We start from the raw sequence: 22,616 nt of genomic DNA on the forward strand, positions 1-22,616 counted from the left end.
ATTTCTCCTCGTAATATGATTCTTCTTGGATGCTGGACAGCTGTATGATTTCCATTATGGCTAAGATATGTTAAGGGAGCATTCACCGAGCAAGCTGGTCTCGGATGCTAGCTGTAAGACAGCTTATTAATTGATAAAATTAATCACCCTATATCCACGGTCCCCTGTCTTCCATTCCTCTTCATCATTTAAAAACCACACTCCAAGTTCTTTGAACCTTTAATTAACAACGCATAACCACCATATGTTATATGATCTGGATGCTTCAAGGACCAAACAGGTGTATCAACCGAACATTCTGGTAACCCCACCAATACCCTAGTAGCTCGATCATAAATTGCCTTTGAGAAAACTTTATGAAAATAAACAAAATATTTTATTTTCTCTTCAAGACCTACACCTGTCACTTGTTTGAGCTATTAGGAAATCCATGTATGATCTCTCTGCCTGTGTTTGAGACCTTCTTTTTACCGTTAGCTGACCTCATCATCAAAATTCATTGTTTTTCCACAAAACAGCATTCTACAGCAGTTTCGTAGCGCGCTACGAAACTGCTGTAGATGTCAAAACAGAACCTATGTATCTTTGAAGCGTTTTCTGCTTAGATTCATGATCTCTTCAGACATTTGTACAGCTATTAGGAACCTAAATAGTTTTAAGAAGATGAAGCTTGCTTCTGTCATTACATATCACAGCCAACTTGATTAGCATCAAACCAATAAAAAGCTTCATAAATCCCAACTGGAACATAAAGTCACTGTAGTATTCCTTGCTGTCTTCAAATCTTCAAATGAGGTGGTCTTTTTCAAAGTACAGATCTTAAAGTTGGAAGAATTCAACACTTGGACATTAAGCTCCTTAGGATTATCAAACCAAACTATCTCAACCTATTGTACCAATTTAACTGGGTCTACATATATCAACTTCGGCTTGTCTGTCAGAATCAGCTGCATCTTTTTGTTGTAAAGTTTCCGAATTTTCTTAACCAATGAAACCATCACAATGAACTCCCCTGGATCTAGAAATTTCTCCCATTTAGAGTCACAGTTAATGGTGGGGCTAACTTTGGAGCCAGCATACTCCTAACATTATCCCAGTCAACTCCCTTGAAGAAAGGATGACTCTAGAGAGAAGCATACCCTTCAGGGCCAGAAGCCAATCTTTTAGATGGGTCCATATCCAGCAAACAATCAATAAGGTGCCATGCTTCAGAAGAAAAATATTCAGGAAATTTGAAATCTCTATCCATGATCCTTTGGAATGTGAGCCACTCACTGCCATCTTTAAAAGGTAATATGTCAGACAACATCTGATACAACGCGCAACCCAGTGCCCATAGATCGTTTCCAATTGTTGGAGGTGCATGCTTAAGGACCTCTGGCGGAACGCAGGCAGCTGTACCAACAAATGTGCAGGTCTTCTCGTTTGAAGTAGTCGGAATAATTGAAATTGAGGTGTTTTCCATTGGTTTGAAGAAGTATATTCTCTTTACATCTCGGTGTATCAGTCCTACTTTGTGAAGGTATTCAAGGACATCCACAATCTCTGCAATATAGAAACGTGCTTCATCCTCTGAAAAATGAGATTTCTTAACAGCACGATTTGAATCCCATCCCAGGATAGAAAGCAACATTCCATGACAGTACTATGAAGATTGCAAACATGTTACAGATGGCAGATTGGTTAGCAAACAAATTTGTGAAGATGACACCCTCTCAATTAAGGAATAAGAAAGATGAAAGTTCTAAATCATATCTTAGCACGGTGACCTTCCATTCCATAAGTTAAAGTTATTCCTTTATAAATGTTGTACCTTCCCAACTTATTCCCAAGCATACCAGTGAATATGGCAGCTCAATGCAGAAATAGGGGAATGATACAACGGCAATGGATTTCCTCGAGACCTGTCATTCCAATTAAATGTGGCTTCATGGCTCCAACAATTTAACCATGCAAACTCTAGCCTTCTGTTCCCTTGGGAGCGTTTGGGTTCCTGCTTACTGACCAACGATCCAAATCTTTATTGTAAATATCAGAAACATTTCCACTGCAAACCCACCATGTGGTAGCCAATCTACAAGATCAACATTCACAACTTCTGCACGATTCAATCCACAATTGAAACCCCCAAAAACGAGCTTTATTTTACCATATCTGAAAGAACTCTAATCATATGCGTTTCACAAGATCGAAGGATCTTAACAAAAATCCTCTGATCTGATTATCTTCCACAGAATGAAATGTATAGCGCGCACCTGAGCAACACTACGACAGCAGCGATTTTATGATACTCTTTTATCTATCAAATATTCATCAATATTAACAGTTTGCCCGAAAGACGGATTCTAGAAAACCCTGAACTAATCCTTGCAAATTATAAAAGCGCCATTCTATCTCTCCTCCAAATCCAACCTTCCTTCTGTGTTTATTCAATGCGCACTCGTCTTTTAACGACATCAATCAATATCATTCCAGCTTTTGCGCCACATCTCTATCCCAGTGTCACTAACCATGGCGGCCTTATGGCAATCAAATTCTTTATAAAGCTACTTGACACTTGGCATTAATCGCTGCATTTCATAAGAGCACTTTCATGCCTTCAATATATTCATTAATAATGAAACAACGTGCTTAATAACATTCACGCCATTTTCATTTATATCAGTTATTTTAAAAGCCCGTGTGCCTTGAAGAAACGGCTGCAATGCATTTCGCATAAGCCATGAAAGAGGATTTGCTTGATTTTTTAGGTAGCCGGGTGTGACTTAAATCACAGATAAATCCCTTTTCTAGCAAAAGCTTGGCTCGCAAATTATCAAACGATACCATTCGTCCTTCAAGAATTCATTTACTAAACTCTTCTTCTACATTGCTACCATTCGGACCATTGTGATGACAAATACAGGGGCTATGGTTGTTGAGAAAAGTTCTGGCCTCATACCACGTTACCAATGCACAATAATTATAAAATCAACACCAGAAGAGTTCGGCCTCTAATATCTCGTTTTCTGGCTGAAAAGTTCATGTTTCATAGAATGCATAGATGAACTTTAATATATGTTACTCAATGGCTGGGAAGAAACAAATCTCTTACACCGATTCCAAACAGAATTCTCGGTGTCCCTTTTTTCTTCTGCCAGCAATAAACACAATGCTGCCTATCTGTAACACTGGCACAAACTTGCTGAGCCCACACTTCGATAATGGTGGAGGGATAATTTGAAAGTTCCACATCAACTCCAGGAAATGCGCTCCTTATCATTCCCTTTAACTGGAATCAATAGGCTGACCCTTCCATCGTACATTTCTAAAATCTTGACAAAACTCACATGAATGATTTCCAACCCTTTAAAGTAGCTTTTTCATTCCTCCACCAGCAGAACTTGGGTAGTAAATCATAACACTGTGATCATATCCATGAACTGTTTTTTTCACAAAAGGCTTCATAATTCACTTTTCATGGACTTGAACAAAATCCCTTGCTCCACAAAATAGTCCAACTCTTGATAGAGGTAATCCCCGTTTACAAGTGCATACTTGGAGTGGGAATGCCAAAATTTTGAAGGCGCTCATATACCTTTCGATTATCATGGAGAGGATGTTAAGATCTAAGCTCATTCAGAAGGAAAGGCTTTCAAAGAGTAGCATAAGCTTCAACTTTCTCAAAAGGATAGCTGGTTTAATAAAAACAATCACAAATTGACCACTTCATCATTGTTTCTTCAAGAATGATGATGTCTCCAAATATTATGATCTCAAATTCACCAAATTCCCTCAGCCAATCAAGGATGTACTTCTTGGCAGCAGAAGGAACCTTCTTTTCCATTACGCATACTCCAACTATGATTATGGAGGGGAAATCACCGACATCCATCCCCATATTTCTCAATTCCAAAGATTTGAAACAACAACTTGACTCCTATGTTGTTTATGTAGCTGGTATGAAGGAATGTTACTGTGCGATGCTCTTTGGCCACCGTGAGGAACTACACCATCAAATGCCTTGAGAGAATCGACAATCAACCCTAATAGCTCTTCAGATTGCTCTGGCCATTTTGCAAAATCCATAGATCAGAGTATCATATGCAACAACACCAGAGTTATATTCTTTAGTCAACCTTAGACCTTTAAGCACATCAACCTCATCCACAGCAGTTGCAGTCAGTGTACAATAGACATGCTATGATTCAGGCCTCCACTGAAAACTCAATCAAATCCCCAGTTTCGTAGCACGCTACGAAACCACTCAAACAGGTAGCGCTGCGAAACTGCTAAAAAGAATCCTGGCGCTGCGAAACTGCTAAACAAAATTCAGGCGCTGCGAAAACACCCTGACTTTAAGCTAGACTAAAAATTTTTGACAACAACATTTTCAGTGATAACAGTGGCTCCACTAGGGATAGTGTGCCCCTGTGGTACACTAAGAACATGCAGCTCCAGTGCCTTATAAGCATGACTGTAGGAGAAAGAAAACTATATCTACTGAGAAATGCTCAGTTGACCTTGAGCTTATTTTGCATTTACCTCTACCTACCTACCCTACCAGCTGCAAACTCCACTTGTAGCTCAAGCAACATGATATTTCCAATGTAGCCAATCATTCATCTTATCTGACATTTGAGTCCTTTGGCTGTGCTTGAAACAAAAATAAATCAGATACTGAAGTAACCGAGGCGGCATGAGGTGTAACTGTTCTTCAACATGAAAATATAACTGGAAGCCGCCTGAACAGTAAATCTTATCCATGTATTCAGCTATAGGGTCAAAAAACACATGTTTAGTTTGCTGATTCTCAAAACTTTCTGTATCTTTAGACAATTTATCTTCAGCCACACCAAATTTATTTGATATACTATCCAACTGCCTATCTGAATGATGCTCACAAACAATGTAATTTTCCTCACTACTATGATCATTATTTGAAGTAAGCTGCTGTAAGGAATTACAAAATTGAGCAAGCTTTTCCTCTGCCTGGGGGTCATCGAAAATTTCCTCCAATATTTCTTCTTGCTGGGTGCAATCAATTTCATCTTCATCATGATCTGAAGCCGGACCAATCTGTTGCATCTCTACATCAATATCAAAGGATAAAACATGGTTTTCACAGGTAAACTCTTGCTGCTCCTCATGCTGTGCTTCATGGAGTATTATACCTTCTCCTTGATGCTGAAAAACATTGCTATGAAGAGCCTCTAAAATTTCTTCATCTGTAAATTCATCATCATCATAACAATCCTCCAAGTACTGAATAAGATTCAAAGAATGCCTACAGCAATCTTTGAGCTGCAACAAAGAAGGATAACATTCTTTATACATTTCACAGAACGCATCATGGAAATTAGCAAGAGAAGATAATGAATCATTTTCCAAACTTTTATACCAAGACCATGCTTCTCCTTCTAAAGTAGCCATAAACATCCTCATGAGACAATCTTCAGGGAAATGAACCTTAAGACTGCGTACATGTATGTGAAACTTAACCAAATGGAGAGCAGCATCATCCTTCTTTTCATCTTTGAATATTGGAAGATCATCCAACCAATCAACCTTTGGCATAGGATTTGGAAAACCAGGGATATGAGACCGATTCATAGGAGCATACCTGGCATTCTTTCTTGCAGTGGAATCCATCTTGAAACTTCATCAAGCTACTGATCTTCTAGCAGTGGAGTCACCTTCTAATTTGTTCTTTGATGTGTGGAGTCGCCAAGGTAGTTCTGCAGCCTTGAAAATCATTTGAACTCCTGCTACCTTCAGAAATTCAATCTTAAGCTCCCGGCAGACGCACCAAAATGTTATCACAAAATCACTACTGAGGGCTGCAACCAAGCAAGATTTCATGTAACTCTTTCAGACCATACTTTAGACTAGGAATTAGCCTTCCTAATCAGAGAGGGCTCTCTCACAGGCTTTTGATAGAGAATTAATCACAACAACAGAGGGCTAACTCTTCACACACTTATGAAAATAAAGCTGGTTGGACACACATCAAATTGGTCTTCATTGGGCTATGGAGTCTCTCACATTTAATAAACAAAATCACAGTCATCTCATGGAAGTCAAGGCTCTTTGCATCAGATGTTCAAACCTATTTTACCTAAACCAAAGCCTGCTAAACATACAGGAAGTCAGAGCATTAAAAATGAATTCTGAGTGATGTTCAAACAGGCTTCACCAAAACCCACAGCTAGTCAAACACACAGGAAGTCAGAGCATACAATATGAATTCTGAGTGATTGTGCTATAACAAGGCTGCAAAAAAGAACATTAAGAAACTAAAACACTATTACACTTGAACAACATAATCCATTGAGAATCTTGAGAAGAAACGACCTGTTTTATCATTACTGTAACAGTCTTTACATAGGCTCAAAAAACTCTGTTTTTGTATATAGTATCCAACCCTTTTTACATTCTAATCTGATCCCTATATAGGAAAGCAAACTCACCCACCTCGAGCTTCCTCCTCCAGCATGAGGGGAGCCTCGAAGGTGGCTATTAACTACTCCTACATGCTATTTAACTAATGCATTAATTACAAAAGTGCTAAGCTATGATTACATAAAGTCCTAATCAAACTAAAACACTAATTCATTTCTCCTCGTAATATGATTCTTCTTGGATGCTGGACAGCTGTATGATTTCCATTATGGCTAAGATATGTTAAGGGAGCATTCACCGAGCAAGCTGGTCTCGGATGCTAGCTGTAAGACAGCTTATTAATTGATAAAATTAATCACCCTATATCCACGGTCCCCTGTCTTCCATTCCTCTTCATCATTTAAAAACCACACTCCAAGTTCTTTGAACCTTTAATTAACAACGCATAACCACCATATGTTATATGATCTGGATGCTTCAAGGACCAAACAGGTGTATCAACCGAACATTCTGGTAACCCCACCAATACCCTAGTAGCTCGATCATAAATTGCCTTTGAGAAAACTTTATGAAAATAAACAAAATATTTTATTTTCTCTTCAAGACCTACACCTGTCACTTGTTTGAGCTGTTAGGAAATCCATGTATGATCTCTCTGCCTGTGTTTGAGACCTTCTTTTTACCGTTAGCTGACCTCATCATCAAAATTCATTGTTTTTCCACAAAACAGCATTCTACAGCAGTTTCGTAGCGCGCTACGAAACTGCTGTAGATGTCAAAACAGAACCTATGTATCTTTGAAGCGTTTTCTGCTTAGATTCATGATCTCTTCAGACATTTGTACAGCTATTAGGAACCTAAATAGTTTTAAGAAGATGAAGCTTGCTTCTGTCATTACATATCACAGCCAACTTGATTAGCATCAAACCAATAAAAAGCTTCATAAATCCCAACTGGAACATAAAGTCACTGTAGTATTCCTTGCTGTCTTCAAATCTTCAAATGAGGTGGTCTTTTTCAAAGTACAGATCTTAAAGTTGGAAGAATTCAACACTTGGACATTAAGCTCCTTAGGATTATCAAACCAAACTATCTCAACCTACTGTACCAATTTAACTGGGTCTACATATATCAACTTCGGCTTGTCTGTCAGAATCAGCTGCATCTTTTTGTTGTAAAGTTTCCGAATTTTCTTAACCAATGAAACCATCACAATGAACTCCCCTGGATCTAGAAATTTCTCCCATTTAGAGTCACAGTTAATGGTGGGGCTAACTTTGGAGCCAGCATACTCCTAACATTATCCCAGTCAACTCCCTTGAAGAAAGGATGACTCTAGAGAGAAGCATACCCTTCAGGGCCAGAAGCCAATCTTTTAGATGGGTCCATATCCAGCAAACAATCAATAAGGTGCCATGCTTCAGAAGAAAAATATTCAGGAAATTTGAAATCTCTATCCATGATCCTTTGGAATGTGAGCCACTCACTGCCATCTTTAAAAGGTAATATGTCAGACAGCATCTGATACAACGCGCAACCCAATGCCCATAGATCGTTTCCAATTGTTGGAGGTGCATGCTTAAGGACCTCTGGCGGAACGCAAGCAGCTGTACCAACAAATGTGCAGGTCTTCTCGTTTGAAGTAGTCGGAATAATTGAAATTGAGGTGTTTTCCATTGGTTTGAAGAAGTATATTCTCTTTACATCTCGGTGTATCAGTCCTACTTTGTGAAGGTATTCAAGGACATCCACAATCTCTGCAATATAGAAACGTGCTTCATCCTCTGAAAAACGAGATTTCTTAACAGCACGATTTGAATCCCATCCCAGGATAGAAAGCAACATTCCATGACAGTACTATGAAGATTGCAAACATGTTACAGATGGCAGATTGGTTAGCAAACAAATTTGTGAAGATGACACCCTCTCAATTAAGGAATAAGAAAGATGAAAGTTCTAAATCATATCTTAGCACGGTGACCTTCCATTCCATAAGTTAAAGTTATTCCTTTATAAATGTTGTACCTTCCCAACTTATTCCCAAGCATACCAGTGAATATGGCAGCTCAATGCAGAAATAGGGGAATGATACAACGGCAATGGATTTCCCCGAGACCTGTCATTCCAATTAAATGTGGCTTCATGGCTTCAACAATTTAACCATGCAAACTCTAGCCTTCTGTTCCCTTGGGAGCGTTTGGGTTCCTGCTTACTGACCAACGATCCAAATCTTTATTGTAAATATCAGAAACATTTCCACTGCAAACCCACCATGTGGTAGCCAATCTACAAGATCAAAATTCACAACTTCTGCACGATTCAATCCACAATTGAAACCCCCAAAAACGAGCTTTATTTTACCATATCTAAAAGAACTCTAATCATATGTGTTTCACAAGATTGAAGGATCTTAACAAAAATCCTCTGATCTGATTATCTTCCACAGAATGAAATGTATAGCGCGCACCTGAGCAACACTACGACAGCAGCGATTTTATGATACTCTTTTATCTATCAAATATTCATCAATATTAACAGTTTGCCCGAAAGACGGATTCTAGAAAACCCTGAACTAATCCTTGCAAATTATAAAAGCGCCATTCTATCTCTCCTCCAAATCCAACCTTCCTTCTGTGTTTATTCAATGCGCACTTGTCTTTTAACGACATCAATCAATATCATTCCATCTTTTGCGCCACATCTCTATCCCAGTGTCACTAACCATGGCGGCCTTATGGCAATCAAATTCTTTATAAAGCTACTTGACACTTGGCATTAATCGCTGCATTTCATAAGAGCACTTTCATGCCTTCAATATATTCATTAATAATGAAACAACGTGCTTAATAACATTCACGCCATTTTCATTTATATCAGTTATTTTAAAAGCCCGTGTGCCTTGAAGAAACGGCTGCAATGCATTTCGCATAAGCCATGAAAGAGGATTTGCTTGATTTTTTAGGTAGCCGGGTGTGACTTAAATCACAGATAAATCCCTTTTCTAGCAAAAGCTTGGCTCGCAAATTCTCAAACGATACCATTCGTCCTTCAAGAATTCATTTACTAAACTCTTCCTCTACATTGCTACCATTCGGACCATTGTGATGACAAATACAGGGGCTATGGTTGTTGAGAAAAGTTCTGGCCTCATACCACGTTACCAATGCACAATAATTATAAAATCAACACCAGAAGAGTTCGGCCTCTAATATCTCGTTTTCTGGCTGAAAAGTTCATGTTTCATAGAATGCATAGATGAACTTTAATATATGTTACTCAATGGCTGGGAAGAAACAAATCTCTTACACCGATTCCAAACAGAATTCTCGGTGTCCCTTTTTTCTTCTGCCAGCAATAAACACAATGCTGCCTATCTGTAACACTGGCACAAACTTGCTGAGCCCACACTTCGATAATGGTGGAGGGATAATTTGAAAGTTCCACATCAACTCCAGGAAATGCGCTCCTTATCATTCCCTTTAACTGGAATCAATAGGCTGACCCTTCCATCGTACATTTCTAAAATCTTGACAAAACTCACATGAATGATTTCCAACCCTTTAAAGTAGCTTTTTCATTCCTCCACCAGCAGAACTTGGGTAGTAAATCATAACACTGTGATCATATCCATGAACTGTTTTTTTCACAAAAGGCTTCATAATTCACTTTTCATGGACTTGAACAAAATCCCTTGCTCCACAAAATAGTCCAACTCTTGATAGAGGTAATCCCCGTTTACAAGTGCATACTTGGAGTGGGAATGCCAAAATTTTGAAGGCGCTCATATACCGTTCGATTATCATGGAGAGGATGTTAAGATCTAAGCTCATTCAGAAGGAAAGGCTTTCAAAGAGTAGCATAAGCTTCAACTTTCTCAAAAGGATAGCTGGTTTAATAAAAACAATCACAAATTGACCACTTCATCGTTGCTTCTTCAAGAATGATGATGTCTCCAAATATTATGATCTCAAATTCACCAAATTCCCTCAGCCAATCCAGGATGTACTTCTTGGCAGCAGAAGGAACCTTCTTTTCCATTACGCATACTCCAACTATGATTATGGAGGAGAAATCACCGACATTCATCTCCATATTTCTCAATTCCAAAGATTTGAAACAACAACTTGATTCCTATGTTGTTTATGTAGCTGGTATGAAGGAATGTTACTGTGCGATGCTCTTTGGCCACCGTGAGGAACTACACCATCAAATGCCTTGAGAGAATCGACAATCAACCCTAATAGCTCTTCAGATTGCTCTGGCCATTTTGCAAAATCCATAGATCAGAGTATCATATGCAACAACACCAGAGTTATATTCTTTAGTCAACCTTAGACCTTTAAGCACATCAACCTCATCTACAGCAGTTGCAGTCAGTGTACAATAGACATGCTATGATTCAGGCCTCCACTGAAAACTCAATCAAATCCCCAGTTTCGTAGCACGCTACGAAACCACTCAAACAGGTAGCGCTGCGAAACTGCTAAAAAGAATCCTGGCGCTGCGAAACTGCTAAACAGAATTCAGGCGCTGCGAAAACACCCTGACTTTAAGCTAGACTAAAAATTTTTGACAACAGCATTTTCAGTGATAACAGATGCAGTGATCTAAGTATCGTTCAATGATTGATGATTCAATGTTCAATATTTTGTGATATGTATGCATGTTTTTTTATAGAGGAAACACATACGTACGTGGGTTTTCTTCATAGAAGTAGCGTATAAATTATGACATGTGTTTGATCAGGGTTTATAGTGACATCATTTGGTTTCTGTGATGAACAATATATGGTCAAGTATACTTATGAGGGGTTTTCCATTGATATGATTTGATATGAATTGGTTTGATATAGTTTCATTGGTTGTCTAAGATTCAATGATTGATTTGATGATTCAATTGGATCAATGATTGGATGACTATGTTTAGTGTGTGTATTCAGAATTGTTACTTAGTATTGGGCTTAATGTTGAAAGTGGGTCTAGTCTAAAAATATGATGAAAGGCGGCCTAAATCTTTGATGTGTTGATGGATCCAATATGAAACATTATGAAACATGGTTCACACAAGTGCTGGGGGTTGGAGACTTCAGTGACGGAGTCAAATATTCCTTCAAGTAGTAGCTGGAGAATTTTTGTAGGGGCTAGGAGGTCCCTCCCAATAGGAGCTGGTAAACGCAATCAAGGGGTTGAAGCTCCCTTCTAATGGGTGTTGGAGAATGAGAGAAGGTTGTACCCTTCTGTCGGTGGGTTCCTACATACTGGTATGAATCTGCACTAGTACAATATTGTATGAAGTTGTTCTTTATAGTAAAAAGAAGACAAAGAAAATGATAATGGTGGTTTCCCCCACATTGGGTTTCCACCTAAAAATATTGGTGTTTATGTGTGTTGATGATACTATATATTGCTTACTTCTCATGGTTTCCACTTAATGGATGAATAATGAAGTAATGACACATTGGTTAGAATATTAACAAATGATGAAATATAAGAAAAGTAGTTAATTGGGTATACGTTGGTTGTATTCATCACAGTTGCATACAATGCTAGTTTCCTAAATGAAAATAGAGTACATAAATAAAAATAAGAAATTTAAAATTTGAAGTGATTTAAAAATAATGATTCACTCCCCCATCCCCAGTCGCCCAAACCCCCCCCCCCCCCCCCCCCCTCTCAATATTTTTCCCAACAATTGGTAAGAGAGCAAGGCACTTCAACATAAGCTTAATTGCTTCAAGTGGATCAAGGCCAATGGGAAAGAATCAAAAGAAGAAAAAAACTCAAAGGAAGAAGTCATTTAAGAAGAACACTAACAATGAAGAATCTTATGTTGCATTTTTGGGTGAAAAAAAATTGCAGTAGAAGAACAAGGCAATTCAGAGACCATGGATAATAAATGTATGTTTATGCTAAGTGATGATAACGAGAAGGAATGGAAATAAAAGATGAAGCCTCAATTAGTAAATATAGGATACGGTGTTTGGAATTTAGTATGTAATGGTTTCATTAACACTCCTCTATCAAGTGAAGAGATACAAAGAAATAATGTTGAATTAAATGAAATCATTGGTAACATATTCAACACTAGGAGAAGTTATGGACTATGAAATTGCAAGGAAGTAATGGGATAATTTGTAGGTCATTCATGAAGGAAAATTAAAGGAATATTATTCATCAGGAAAACCATCAGGTAATCGTATTTCTAAATATGTGTAAAATTATGAGTATGATGATAAAACAACCTTTGTTATGTTAGGCGGATTCATTGACAAAAGACAACAAGTTAGAGGAAGTTCTTAATCTTAGAAGAAAGCTCGATTTTTCTTTGAAAAGGATTATCAATATTAAGGATAATTTTCCGAAATATGATAACAAGGATCATGGTACATCAGAATATAAGCAATATTGTGAAGGACTTGAAGCTGACATCGTATCTCTAAGAGAAAACCTTGAAAAGTCAAACAAGTGGAATGAAAAGCTTATTCAAGTATTTGAAGAACAAGAGAACTGGTTGAAGGAAGAAATTATGAAATTAAAAGAGAAATTGGAAGGAGTAAGAAAGGTTGAGGAAGGAATGAGGAAGAAATATTAGAAAGAGGAATAACAATAGCAAAGAATGGAGGTTGACGTAAAAAATCTAAAAGGTAAATTAGAAGAAAAGGATAAACATTTGAAATTTCAAAATAGCAGTAAGATTTTGGATAACATTATTGATAGTCAAATGTCTCATTTCATTAAAATTGGCATTGGTTTTCATGAAACTATAAAAGGAGAATCTAGTTTAGAGGCTTGTGCAAGGAGATTGAGGGATAACAATACGAAATCTGAAATTATTGTTAAAGAGATAAGAATTCAACCAGATCAACATCCAAGAAAGACGATTTTTGAAAGGAAATTATTTTCTCCTAATAATAGAAATATTAATTGATTTTCTCATCTTATCAATAATGTTGAATGCTTTATATGTCACAATTATGGACATGTTTCAGTCAATTGCAGAAGAAAATTTTTTCAATCTCAAGGAAATAGTCACTTCACTAAAAGATCATGAACTCCTAGGTACTCAGGTTCCTTTTAAGTGATTAGTTGCTATATGAGGAATATGACACAAAAACATTATAATTGCTTCACTCCATTTTCTAGTTATATAATATGTTATACATGTAACAAGTTTGGGCATGTAGAAAAAGAATGCAGGAACAAGTCAATGGACCTCCACATACAACATGAAAATAAATCAAATAAAAATATTGTTTGCAAAATTCCTGAGAAGGATGGATCCACCAACACCTATCATAATAAGGAAAAAGGAGAAGAAAAAACTAGGTGTTATCTTTGTTTGTGCTCATTTGAAGATGAAGAAGAATGGTACATAGATAGTGGATGCTCTCATGGCATGACTAGAGATCAGGACAAGTTTGAGTCACTCAAGAAAAAAAAGACGATAACGTTATCATTGGAAATAGAGCTCCAATAAGAGTCATGGGAAAACATAGAATCAAGCCTGAGAAGTATGCAAAAGAAGTTGATGCATTATTAGTTCAAGGGATAGATCATATTATTCTAAGTGTAGGTCAAATGCAAAACAAAGGAAGAATAATTGTATTTACATCAACTAGATGCAATTTTATAGACAAAGAAACTCGAAAGCTTATCGCAAGAGGATACATAAATCTAGACAAATTATGTGATAGCAGAGAATAATTCAGGTTAGAGGTATAGTTCCTCTTCCTCCTGAGATTCAAAATAAAAGAAGATTCGTCCCATTACACTCTATTTGTTTAAAGAATAATTCTAATAGTGACTACATAAGTGATGTTAAAGTAGATGATGATTATCAAGTCCAGATGATCACTCATATATGATCTCAAGGGGAGCTACGCATGAGTATCTTGGTGATAGTTCTATAGTTTGGTTAGATATTACTTTGATGATATTTTTGTGATGCTTATACTGCTAACTTTGCATTGATGAGAAAACAATGAACAAGAACATGTATTATATGTTTAGGGAGAGTTGATGTCATGAAAATTATAGCATTTTACCTTCTGTAGATGGGTACTACAAAGGAAAACTACGTATATACATGATTTTTTATCTAGAAAGTAATGTATGTGTCTCTAAGATGAATAAAAAATGGGATAGACTCAGAGGGAGTTTTTGATATGATTCAATCAATTATTATTTTTCTTTCTGATTCTGATATTTCTTGCTGTAGACTATTAATTATGGTTAGGAATGATGGTTCATCAGATATTGCAAATTTTTATTGCTTCTTTTCATAGATTTTCTACTTGATGAGTTGGATATGATCAGATTTGATACTGAATAACTAGTACAAATTTAGGGGGAGCATCTTCTATGCTTCTAATAGTGCATTATCATGTCTATAACATTTCTTATTTCATATTGATATATGATTGGTGATGTATAGTTGATGTTGCTAAAGACACATATGTTGCTGAAATCCTGGATGATGTCTATATATTTCTTAAGTTGCAGTTAGTGAAGTTGATCCTACGTGATACACTTAATGAAGAGGATGTGCATGCTATTGTACTTATTAACATCGGTTGATGAAGATGATTGTATGATTCACTTATGTTTTATTGACTTTTATATGCTTCTATCATTATGTATTCAATGATGCATAGGTTGCATATGGTGAAGTTATGGATAATGCCTATATATTGTAGGTTATAAGCTACATGTGCAAAGTTGTTATGATGTTGTGGCATAGTTCTATGTGATATTCTTGGTTCTTGCGTATGTTGTTGATGCTTGGAAAGGTATGTTTCTTATCATGTTATGTTTCTTTTCATATTCATGGATTGTGGCTCTTCCTACAACGACCATGTTGACTTTGGTGATATGAGATCAAGGAGAGGAGTTACTAATAAGGCTTGATTTCACAATCTTATTATGAGATTGGTTGATGATGGTGACTCCTTTATTTACTCATTTTTTGTTTGCATCTCTAATTTATGAGAAGATATATACAAATTATTATCACTACATTATGGATGATTACTTGAGTTTCATTTTTGTGAAGATGTTTATAATGTGATAACTCTACTTGATATACATGATGAAGTATATGCTATGATCATCATTGATATTGAAGGTTCTCCTTATATTTTATGGATGATTGAAGAAAAAGGTTGATATTTCTGACTACATATTATATCTCTTCCTATATGTGTAAAAAGCATCATAAATGAAGTCAAGAGGATGTTTATTGATATGTTGTTGCTTCAACTGATTGGTGATGCTTGGAGACAATGAATTCTTCATAAAACGTTAATGATATTGGAGCTACATTGTCATATCTTACATATTAGTGATGAGGATGTTTATGTTTCTATCTATGTTGTTCTGATTAGATGTTCATGTTCCAGATTCCTATATGGTGTATGATGGTTGTTTCTGACTATCATGGTCTTGCTACCTCATGAGCGAGGTTCTTGGTTTTTTTTTTTAATTTCATTTTGGTCTCTTTATGTAAAGGTCATATAAAGACCCATGTTGTAAATAATTATAAAATTCCATCATGTATGGGATATTGACATCAAGTCATGTAATCCAATTATGTTGGGATATTGATGTAATGTTGGGTAAATATGTAACCCCATTGTGTTGGGTGATTGATGTAATCATGAGTCATTTATGATAGGAAAGGTCATATTTTATTGAGTCATAATGTGTTTCTCTTTTATTGTATATCTCCATATGTTTCAACATATGCTCGGGGAAGCATGGTCACTAAGAAAATTTTATATTCAATATATTAGCCATACAAGTGATCCTTCTACAAAGGGGAAAATAAGTCTTTATTTGAAATTGGTCATCCATTTTCCCTTGATTCCAAAGGAGAAGAGAAGATTGCTGTTTGGAAAATAAGGCTTGATGAAAAATATCAAAAGAGAATCTTAGTGTGTTTAGAGATGTGTCTACAGGTATTTACAGGCGGTGACCAAACACCAAAATGGTTGCCATCAAGTCCAAAGGGGGTGATTGTTAGCATTATGACTAATGCGTTGTCCTTCATGGAAACCTATTTGATAAAGTTTTCAAAATTATGATAAAAAGATGTTTATACAGAGTGATACGTATGCCACAACTGGTATGAATAGAGAAAGGATAGTTCACTAACCTGTGGATGGAAAAGACAAAGTTTGAGAAAGTATATGCGGGTCCTATAAAGAAAGGTTGCATTCATATGCAGGTATTGAGAAGAAAAGTCGCGTACATAATATGCGCCATGTTAGTCTTCATACCAAGGGTATTTACCATGGTATTGGCACAGAGTAATGGGTGTGCCAACGGTCGTTTGATCCCGTCAAAGAATACCAATGACATTACTAAGGGATTGACCTAAGGTATTGGCTAAGGAAAAATATATATAGGGAGATGAAGATCAAAGTGTTATGTGTGCAATTTATGGGTTGTTAATGTGTAATATGATCTAAAGTAGGTGTGCACCAAGGAGTATGGAGATGGATCAAATCTGATAGATATGAAATGTATACATATTACTTAATTTGTTCATGGTTGATAGATCTATGATGATGGTATAATGATGTGTGGTTGTAATAGTGTGTATGCTGATATTTGGGTTCAAAAGATGTTGTGTTATGTTGCAAAAGTATAATTCAGTGATTTCAGATATGTATGTCAGGTTTACTTAGGTTAGTCGCTCACATATGCGGATCTGCTTTTTGGGTAGTCACTATTATAGTCATACATCATTATACCACCATCATCTCTCTCTCTGTCTCTCTTTCTCTGTGTGTGTGTGTGTCTATATATATATATATATATATATATTTCAAAACATTTCATTCATAATGAAAAAATTAAACCATAAATCGTAGGCATTCAACCAGGAGCATCCCACCTTACCTTCCCTTAAAGGGACACCATCCTCTATGTTTCCAAATTCCATTCATCTTTGTAATAACATATGGAAATTTTATCTCATGTACTTTTCTACTTCCCAAGTTGATCCAAATTAGATCCTAAAAACTCTCTAAGTTTTCATGACTGTTTCAAATTATGCTAAAAGATTCAAGTCCTAGAAAAGATCAAAGCTATCAGAAGGAATCCTCATAACAATTGCAGTTGTGGTCAGAGCAGAGCAACGAGGACCCTCGGTCAAGCACGCAGACCGTTGGCCCATGGTAAAGCGCAATGGCACAAAACTAGCAAAACCGGAGGCTAATTCGGGAAACAGAGGTGGATTCTGATATGCGATTAGCACTAATCACGTATCGTAGGGCGTCCCCCTTAGTGAAGGAAAGCCTTGAAGTGCCCAGACTTGAAATGACTATGAAATGTGGAAAATTAATGCATTCAGTTCCATAGCGCAGGATTCCACAAAACTGGTGAGATATCGGAAGGCCTTGAGGCGATAAGTGGTTTAGACCGAGTCCCACCCGATGCCACACATTGAGTGACATGCATCCAGCAGATGAGAGAGAAAACTGCGCGCATCGGACAAGTAAACATCACGCAACTTTCCCGCCCGATATGACTGATGATCGTAGGATTTGGGGGGCCCAGATCAATGGCAGAGGCACATCTTGATAAATGACCGGATTTGGTGAGGTTATAAATCAATATTACAAGGGATTTGAAGTCTGATGTGGATGATGAGTTGGCAAAATATTCATGTTCGCGGGCGATCTTGAAGCAAATGGAAATAATGGCCATTCAAATACAATTCAAGGAATCTGACACGCTCAGTTTGTTAGGAAACAGGTGGCCACCTCCCTGTGAGGTGTTACACAATGATGATGATGCAGAATAGGGGAATTCCAATGGCTTAGATGCAAGAGAACTAGAATGCTGGGAAGTGGAAATGAACAGTCAGAAAGCAGAATGGCTTTAAAGCCATGAACTGACAGAGATAGGCAAGCAAGGAGAGTTAGTGAAGTCGGAAAGCCGAGAGTAGAGAACAGAAGAAGCCGAGCTGACCCAAGATCAACATTGAGCGAGATAGAGCCAGAGAGGGTCAGAGACTTTGTGAACTCTAGAGAAGGCTTGAGAGATTCAAGTGAACACCTTTGTGTATAGCCTGTCATGTATGTGTCTCAGATTGGGCTCATACCCCTTTGACCAATAGAGGTCGAGTTTAGTAAGGGGAGTCTGTGTACTCCAGAGACTTCGGGGATCCAAATCCAATCCTACTGATTTAAATCTATTTAGTGAGACTCAAGTTGGGCTCACTGTTGTAAAAATTTGCTTTGAAAGTATAATAGAGAGGCCACCACTAAAGGTTGGACCAGGAGATGTAGCCCAGGAGTGTTGGGTGAACTCCTTATTAAACTTGTTGTGCTTATATGTTTTCCTGTTATGTTTTCTCTAACTGCTTCAGTGTCTATGTATTTTGCAATCTTATCGATCCATTGCACAAAGTAACATAGGCACATCCATGCACATAAGTTTGTAATACCTTTAATTCTTTATCCTGGATAAATTCCATATCAAATGGTATCAAAGCTTAAGTTTTATTAAGGTTATACAAGTTGTGCTAGATTTATTGTTGAATGCTAACTAGATCAAAGCTTAAATTAGGAGAAGGAGAGTTGGTTGAAGCTAACCCAGAAATAGGAAGGGTCTATACTAGAAGGAAAATGTTGGAAGAAAAAGTTCCCCTGGAATCAGACCCTTAGTTCCTGGAAAGCTTAATGACCATGAGAGCCATGGTAGAAGAAATTTATAGAGAATTTAATAAAAGTAAAGATGAAGATTCATCAAAACGAGATAAAGAATCAGAAGAATCTTTCTTCCATGACAATTCTAAAGGCAAGGGGAAAGAAGAAAAACTGCCCACTCCTCTTGGAAGTCCTAAAAATAAAATAAAGCACCCTTGGTTAAATTAGATGTTAAATTTTATTTTCCTATTTATGATGGAGAGTTGAATGCAGAGAAGCTAGATAACTGGATCAGAAAGATTGATGTGTATTTGTTGGGTCCCTATAATACTAGTGATTACCCCATTAATATTGTAGTTATACCCCTTATTTATATTGTTGTGCCCCTATTACCCCCCATATTGTTATTTTTGTGCCCCATAGAAGCCCCCTATTGTTATTTGTGTGGCTTTATATTATTATTGTTAGGTCGGCTGGATTATATTGTGACTCCTTAGACTCCTATATATAGAAAGGAGGTTTTGTCATTTGTATCATCCAAGAATTGTTCATTTATGTAATGTAAAGGAGGTTGCCCCCTCGAAGAGGCTGAATTCTAAGGCGTGGATCTCTCTTTTCTATCTTTTTGTGAGCTGGTTTCATAACATTTGGTATCAGAGCTTTGGATTCTAGGGTTTCGCTGCTCCAAACAGGTCATCGTGGCATTTTCGCTATAACTTTTTTTCTGTGACGTTTCAGAAGTTGCAAAAAAAACCCATTTGAGAAAAATTGGCGCTGAACCTTGGGTCCGAATTTCAGATCTTTTTGCGTGATATTTTCAGAGATATGATCTGAGGAAGTGGTCTTTTTGCAGACTCCTGAATTACATTCAAAACAGGTGACCTGGGGAAAATCGTCATAACTCTCTCTCTGAGGATCAGATTGAAATTTCGTAAAAAGGTACAGAAAGAGGACGGACTGTAGTTTCTTGTATGTGTGTTTCAGATTCAAAGGTTGAAACAGTGACTCGTGGCACGTCGTACAAGTTCGCTCTACTGAATCAGTCTAAAAGCAAGTCACTGTGGGAGATTTCACATAACTCTTCCTTGGAGAATCCAATTTGGCTCAGACTTGTGGCATTGGAAAGAGGACGTAGAAGGCTACTACAGGTAGCAATTTCAGAACTGGATGATCCAAAATTACAGAGATACATCAGATTCAATATCAGGCTTCTATAAAGTGAAAAAAGGTGTGTAGTTTTTTTTTAAATTTTTATGTAAGCTTGGTTTAACGGAATTCAAAGGGCATAGTAAAGCATTATTATCGGTAACTGATGCCCCGAGGAAAGAAAATGCAAACACCTAGTAAGGAACCTGAAAGCTCTAGCATGACTCATGAAGAAGAGGAAGAAATGCTACATGATATATCAAAATTACAAGAACAAGTGCAACAAATGTCACGCTCACAAAAGCTAACAGAAGCTAAGATAAGTGGCGTGGAATCTAAGATAAATGGCGTGGAATCTAAGATAAATGGTGTGGAATCTAAGATAAAGGGCATGGAAACTAAGGTGGAGGATTCGATGGTAAATTTGAAGATAGATTTGAAGACAGACATGGAAGAATTGAAGAACTTGCTACAAGAAAGGGTCACTAATGGTGAAAAGGTAGTAAAGGAAACTCATGATGAGAACAAAAGAAATGTTAATCATGATTCCATAGACTCTAATGTTGGATCGAAGACTCACCATGTTCCAAAAATCGATATGAGGAAGTTTGATGGCAAGGATCCCGCCACATGGATATTACAGATGGAGCAATTCTTCGATCTCAATAATGTGCAAAACACACAAAAGGTACGTATGGCAACTTTATATTTGGAACCAAATCAGTTTGTATGGTATCAATGGCTTTGTTCTCGTAAACAATTTATCACTTGGGCAATTTTTACGGAAGAATTGATAGCACATTATGAGGATACAAAAAGCAACACTTTTTTTAGCCAATTGATAAGTCTCAAACAAAAGGGTTCAATAATGGAGCACATTGAGGAGTTCCAAAAATTGAACATAAGGGTAAAAGATATTCCAGAGGAGCATAGGATTGATGTGTTCATAGGGTCTTTAAAGGATAATATCCAACATGATGTGCGCCTTTGGGAACCTGATTCATTAGAGAAGGCATTCAGGTTAGCAAGAAAAATGGAAAGCAAAATTATGGCAACTAGGAAGCATACCACTCACAACTATAAAGACGGAAGTGTTGTTGCCCATAGTCTTCCACAACCTACAAGGTTGACACCACAACAATTGGAAGAAAAAAGAGCAAAAGGGCTTTGTTACAATTGTGATAGCAAATACACAAAAGGTCATAAGTGTGCTGAGAAGAAATTATTCTACATAGATTGTGAAGAGGAAGAAGAAAAGGAGCAAGAAAGGTCAAAAGAAGAGGATATATTCCAGGAACAAAGCCTAGATGAAGAACAAATAAATCCGACCATATCTTGTAATGCATTGGCGGGAATTACCACTCCTCAAACCATCAAGATAGAAGGACAAATCAAGAAGAAAAAGGTAATAGTGTTGATTGATTCAGGAAGCACCCACAATTTTATTCATTGTAGGGTAGCAAAAGAATTGAATTGCTTCCTATATCCAGCACCAGAGTGTCAAGTGATGATTGCAAATGGAGGAACAATAAATTGCTCTGGAAAGTGCCATAATATCAAGCTATCCATGGGAGAATATGTATTGACTAGCCCAATGCTTTCCATTCCAATGGGAGGTGCTGATGTTGTACTAGGAGTCCAATGGCTACAATCCTTGGGTACAATAGCTTTTAATTTTCAAGAACTTTTCATCAAATTTTCTTCGGAAGGAAAGGAAGTTGAATTAAGGGGTATTGCAGGGAAACCAGGAAAGATAATCAGCTCTAATGGTATGACAAAGCTTCTAAAAAAGGAGCAAAGAGGTGTAATTGCACAATTATGTTCGCTAGATGTTTCCACATTGGAATCATCTATTTCTCCAGATCTCCAAAAAGTCTTGGACAATCATTCCAAGGTATTTGAGACTCCCAAAGGTCTCCCACCTATGCGTGATCATGATCATGCTATTCATCTGATTCCAGGAAGTGTTCCTCCAAACATCAGGCCGTACAGATATCCCTATGTCCAAAAAAGTGAAATTGAACGTATGGTTGCAGAAATGCTAGAGGCTGGTATAATTCAACCGAGTCAAAGTTCTTTCTCAGCTCCAGTAGTATTGGTGCACAAGAAGGATGGATCATGGCGCATGTGTCCAGATTATAGGGAGCTCAACAAGCTCACTATTAAAGATAAGTTCCCCATTCCTGTCATTGATGAATTACTGGATGAATTGCATGGATCAATTTACTTCACCAAGTTGGATCTTCGTTCGGGATATCATCAAATCAGAATGAAGATTGAAGACATTCCAAAAACGGCATTTAGAACTCATGAGGGTCATTATGAATTTTTGGTCATGCCTTTTGGCCTTACCAATGCACCTTCAACATTTCAAGGTTTGATGAATTCAATTTTCAAACCATTCCTTAGAAAATTTGTGTTAGTATTTTTTGAT

The 22,616-nt window shown here is 37.2% G+C and overlaps 2 pseudogenes; both read right to left on the reverse strand.

The window, feature by feature from the left end:
* Positions 1-728: 728 nt before the first annotated feature.
* Positions 729-2,457, reverse strand: LOC149208757 (3-phosphoinositide-dependent protein kinase 2-like; annotated as a pseudogene).
* A 4,864-nt stretch (positions 2,458-7,321) lies between these two features.
* LOC149208758 (3-phosphoinositide-dependent protein kinase 2-like) overlaps positions 7,322-22,616 on the reverse strand; it is a 105,420-nt pseudogene continuing 90,125 nt past the window's right edge.

Source organism: Pinus tabuliformis, chromosome 1_2, assembly GCF_031772625.1.
Source record: "Pinus tabuliformis cultivar Carrire ecotype Pingquan chromosome 1_2, CPIR1, whole genome shotgun sequence".
NCBI lineage: Eukaryota > Viridiplantae > Streptophyta > Pinopsida > Pinales > Pinaceae > Pinus > Pinus tabuliformis.